The sequence below is a fragment of the Symsagittifera roscoffensis genome, chromosome 1, assembly GCF_963678635.1.
Source record: "Symsagittifera roscoffensis chromosome 1, txSymRosc1.1, whole genome shotgun sequence".
In the NCBI taxonomy this organism is placed as follows: Eukaryota; Metazoa; Xenacoelomorpha; order Acoela; family Convolutidae; genus Symsagittifera; species Symsagittifera roscoffensis.
Window position 1 is genome coordinate 45,084,996 of NC_087062.1, and position 5,946 is coordinate 45,090,941.

Below are 5,946 nucleotides of genomic sequence, written 5' to 3' on the forward strand. Positions count from 1 at the left end.
CGTTGACGACGTGCATTTCTGTCATGAGCATTATCATGGTGTTTTTTGTTCGAATATAGAGGGGTAGCATGGCATTGTGTCTTCACTTACTTCAGTTAAAGAGTTGGTGTTTGCCGCTTTCGCTTGGGGTTGCTTTCCTTCTAGGACATATAGGACTGTTTTTCCTCCAATGACTTCGTTCCTGTACTCTTTTTGTTTTCTTGACTGAAAGGCAGCCAATGGTGGCAAATATTTTGCCTGTAACCATTAGTTTATCGACTTTTTTTCAATTTCAACGCTTACCTCGAACTTCTTCTGTTTTGGATGTCTAAATTGGAGAGTTATCGCTGCAGTGAAAAGTTCGCCTAGTAGGCCTTGCTTCCATAAAATTATGCGGCTGCTCAGAGTTGGGAAGCTGAATCTGTTTGTTTCTGGTTTACTTTTGTGGAACAGCAGATGTGATAGAATCCTTGCTGCTTTCATTGAGACGTTAGAATTGTTGTTTCTTCTACTAGTGACAACATCTGCTGGTTCATTAATTCTTTGATTTGGAAGCCGTGCTTGTTCTTGCTAAAAACCATGAAGCGCCATTTTCAGTTAACAAAATTTTTATATATCTCGTTGGTTTTAATTTAAGTTAACTGACAACAGCCGGTCGTCAATAGGGACTTTTTCTACTTTTCATCGCGGTGTAAGTTCTGGGCGACTTTTGTGTGTAAGTTTCCTTAATTCCTTTCCCTAACCTTGGTTTTGTCTTTAACATGGATTTGTAAAATTGCTCTCAATTAGTTTTACTACTAAAAGTATGGACACAAGCGGGCCAAAATAGGCTGAACCTGTGACCATACATCGACTTTCTTCTTGTACTGTCGATTCAAATTCCAGTAACGTCCGAAGACTGTTTTTTGGTTTGTCGAATGGTTTTTCTGAGATAGGCAAGAAAAAATATCAGTCACGATGTCTTCAATCTTGTCCCTAAAAAGCTTCCGTATGATACCACTCTTAAACCCTACAAGCTTTCTTCTTACAGGAAGAAATATAATCCACGCCGTTGTTTCTCCTGACCCCTAAAGAGTGTTTGGAATAAAATTAAGGAACATTGTGCAATCTCCCCCTCACCAAATGACCTTTTTTTTTCTTTTTTGAAAATAATCAGAAGGTCAAAATTATCATGATAACCGAGGTTACAGCCGAGACCCCTTCATCACATTATCCAGTCGAAATTCGCGGAATTTTTTAGACAAGAAAATGATAATGATAAAAACGAGATGATTAGTGTTGATGTGTTTAAAATAAAATTCGTTACGGGTTACGTTTTTGGCAAAAAATTTTTGGCTGAAGTTATCGAACATGTCAATCGAAAAAATTGTAAAATCGAGAAGTTAGTATAAGGAAACGCTATATAAGATTAAAAATCTCAGAAGCTTGAGGAAAACTAAAGATTACGAAATTTTTACGTAATAATGCTAAAATTTGATTTGTGGAAAGATTTTATTTTTTTTTCAGAACCTTTTAATGGTCTCTCATGATGTTTTAACGTCTGTAAATCTATTTAATCAATTTTATCAAACTGACATTGGACATAGTTCCGAAAACGTTCGAATTCACATCTCAATCATTTTTTCTTAGCAATGAGTATATTATATTTGTACAACTCCGGGCTGTCCGAAAAAACGTGATTCGGCGTAGTTTCTCTATTAAGCTAATTAAATGCAATACTAAAATCTAGTTCAAGTAAAACTAAGCACTTCGGGTTGTCAACACGCTCTATCGATTTTCTATATGAGTATACCGCAATTTAGCTCTTCTTCAAGTACCACATTGTAATTGAAAACTCCCAAAAAAAACTCTCTCTGGAGAGCCTTTCTTCCTGCGCATTCAGACGCGATGTGTCTGAGCGTGTTGCCGATGGCAATTGATCGCAACCCTCCGTCTATTTTAGCGAGGGCGATATGTTTTACTACCAAAAAAGATATTAGCTGTTCGCGTACTTTACCTTCAACTGCAAGATTTAGGAGCTTAGTAAGCGATTTCAAAAGAATGAGCATCGCATTGCCGTTTGAATTACTAATGAGTGAATGACCAATTGAGCTATCTCTCCCATAATCGAAAACGGTAGGACGCTGCAAAAGATGCCAAGAAGATGGTTGATGTGTTCGTAGTACGCAATCAACTGACCGTCTGAAGTGTACTTAATATGAGTATCGATTAAAAAGTTTGAAAAGGATTAAAATTGAATTTTATTTTAATTTCTTTTTGCGAATTTTGGAATTTTGTTTGGGCGACCATTGCATCTCATCGGGGAAGGTGGGTTACCAGGATTGGTGCTCTTGTTAAAAATTAATGTAGTCTTTAAAAATACTTTATTTGAGGCACAACGGGATACACAATCAGGTATCTAAAAATAAGAATAACATACTGCATTGGAACACTTTAACAGTAGATTAAGTAAACAAAACACTTGACAATTAACAAACTGCACTGTTTTCTTTTATATTTTGTTTGCGGCGTAATTAACGCCTCAAGTGCTATTAAAGCCACAAACACGTCTCAATCAGTCACTGATTTTTCTGTGAAGAGATCCACTCTCCATGACGCTCAAAAGTTGGTCTGTTGGAGCTGTTCTCTTGGTCATACAGTCAGCTAGCTGGAAGCGAGCTGGCAGCCATTTTATCAGGAGACCCCTCCAATCGATAACTTCAAGTATAGCAGCTATATCGACACGTAGCCGCTTCTCAGTCACACCTTTCGCAGACTTCAATGAATCGTGCAGTTGCTTGCTATCAATGTACGCTATCATATCGAACTCTACACCCAGAACTTTATGAAAAATGCTGTTCAGAGTCAAAGCGTTGTCAATCGCATCTTGAAGAGCTAGCGTTTCTGCTGCTAGAGTACTTCTTGCTATGCGCTTAACACGCTTAGAATTCCAGCCAATAAGATGAAAAGTCTCAGCAATAGTACTGAAAAGTCCAATGACAAAACCTGCCTGAGAACCACCATCTGGGAAATTTTGAAACGCAGCATCGGAGAAAATACACAGTTTTAGAAGTCGTAATTGCGGCTTTTCTGTGAAGAAGAGTGGCCTGAAAAGCAGTTTACAGTCTTTCTCATAAATCACCCGGCGTATCAGCTTGTTGGCGAGTTTAGCGCGATCGACACGCATGCCATCACAACTGGTGAATGTATTAGCACTGAAACTGAGATCCGGGCTTGTCTGACTGCTGAGCCACTGAAGTTTTCAACAAGGCTTCTGAACGCTTCAACCTCACGTTCTGATAAAACATCATGAGTGCCTGGTTCAAAATCCATCTGAAACAAATTTTCAACAAACTTTTCTTGGGAAACCGAAATTGTACCGTCTGCTTCTTTCTTGATTGCCAGCCCAGTGAACATCAGAGGCAGTCTCGACTCTGAACCAATCGTGAAAGTACGTTTCAATGAACTGACAAAACTGTTCCTGAACTGATGAGTACCTGTGATCAGAAAATCATCCACGTGGGACAACACGAGGCCTTCCAGCTCTGATGAATCTGTCTTCATTGTGAACAGAGATGGTTCAGTTTCACATTGTTTCAACCCGTAATCACTGAAAACTTGCAAAACTTTGGAGAACCAATGCTTAGAAGCATCTTTCAAACCATAAACCGGTTTCTTAAGTCTCCAAAGTACGTTTTGCTGTTCTGACTCTAGAGGAGGTCGTATGAATACGTCTCTGTTCAGCTTGTCACTCTGGAGAAATGCGGTTTTGACGTCAAGAATGACAATTTCCCAATTGAAGAATTCAGCAATCGACAGAAAAATGCGTATGACTTCACGTGTAACCACAGGCGATTCTTTATCATGTTTCGCGATATTTTTCTCCAGAAATCCTCTTGCCACCAGTCTTGCCTTGGGAACTTCTGAGCCATCTGCCAGTTTTTTTAATGTCAGAACCCAACGAGTATCTATTGTTTTCTGGCCGCAGTCTGATACTGGTTCGTATACTCCTAAATCAAGCCAAGAGTCGAGCTCTTTCTTTTTTGCGGGTTTGAAATCTACATTAGTGGGAATTTCTGAGACAAAACATTCTTGTAATTCCTCGACATGATCAATGTTGTCAACGCGGTCAAAATCCATCCAGCCAATGCTCCCTTTCACATCTTCTGGTGACTCATAAAGAACATTGTAACAATTTTTCCACTTCCCATTAGCTTTTCCAGCACGTCCATCGATAACTCCTTGGAAGTCTTCGATCTGTCCAAGTTCGTTCGCCGCAGTGAACTTTATTTTGTCGTTTTTCTTGAATTTGTTCGGAACTTCACGCTTCTGATCAGAAATCACTTCTGGCACTTTGTCAACTGACTGAAAAATGGAAATTCATGTCTGAATTTTCTCCTCTGCAATCACCGCATCGTCAGCAGCGCCTGGTTCACAGATGCTATCGTCCAAACTGACGGTGTTGGGTTCCAAAATCACCTTCTCTTCAACAGAATCTGATACTGCTAACAGCTTTTCCGACCCTGGAACGTCAAATGAATAGCAAGAAAGGTCTGTTTCGTGGACTTTTGCAACTTGTCCTCCGTTTCTCACGTACAGAATTTTACCGTCTCGTCCGATAACTTTACCGGGGCCACTCCAGCGTCCAAAACGCCTATAAAACACGCAGTCGTCTACTTGAAAATGCTGCTTGACGTTCCACACGTTGTGCCTCAGTGCTCTGCGGATACGTTCACTGTGTTCTGCTTCAATATAGAACTTTCTAGCATTTTCTGATCCGAGAAACCACGAACTCGGAAACACCATTAGACTCAAGTGTTGGTAGTTTGGCGTCAATTACTCCACTGAACGCTGGGTTGTAGCCGAATGCAATTTGAGCTGGAGTGAATCCGTGGACATTGTGCAGGTTATTATGTGCGGCCGAGGACGCGGCTAAAATAGTATCCGCGTCCAAATCAGGATGCTCAGCGTGAATTTTTTAAAAACTCTCTTTCAAAACGGAATTGTTCCTTTCACAAACACCGTTGCTAAAAGGCGAATATGCAGCTGTAGAGATAGTTCTAAAATTCAGTTTCTCGCAAAAATCACGCAGCAAATCACTCTTGAACTCTCCGCCATTGTCGGTTAAAATGGACGCTTTCGGAGGCCCGAAAACTGTCACCCAGTACCTGTAGATAGCACTCACGGCACTCTTGGAAGTTTTATCAGGAACTGTCACCGCAACACAGAAACGCGAAAATTGGCAAATGATCTGGAGAAACCATGTGCCATTTTTCAAGCACGACAAATCAAGAGCAACAGTTTCGTTGAAAGAAGAACTTAAAGGCAAACTCACGACTGGTTTCCTAGCTGGTTTTGCATTCGCTTGGCAAAACTCACACTGCTCCAGACACAAGTCGAGTTCACGTTTTGAAAACTTGTATTTGGCCGACGTGAGCAACCGACTGAGAGCAGTTGTGCTACAATGACCAAACTCTTTGTGGAGTTTCTTCAATTCCGTAGCACTTATAAATTTCTTCGTATCTGATGTCACGAAAGCAGTCGCACTCGCTTGCAAAGACCTCCCAAGACTAAACAGCGGTAACAAGTTATGTCCTGACGATGTACTTGTGAGAGACACAGTGCGTCCAAAAACTTGAGCACTGTCAGAACTGGTGTCCAACTTGAATTTGGCTCGTTTCAACGCCTTTTTACTGATGAGTAAAGGTAATTCACCCTCTATAACATCAGCTTCGATAGTGCATTGTCTCCCAACGATAAAACAGGGAATTTTAACGCGGAAAATAGCTGTCTGGCGACCCATGTTTCCAAAAAGAATCCGAGTACTTGAATCAAAGGTTTCCACGACAACTTCTGGAGACAAATTACGCATAAACAAATCTAACCAAACCGCTCCACAGACACTGGAGGTGCAACCAGTGTCAATTATGCCGTGATTTCGGCACTCATTCAGCAGTTTTAAATTTGTTGCAAAAGCGGCACCAGTTT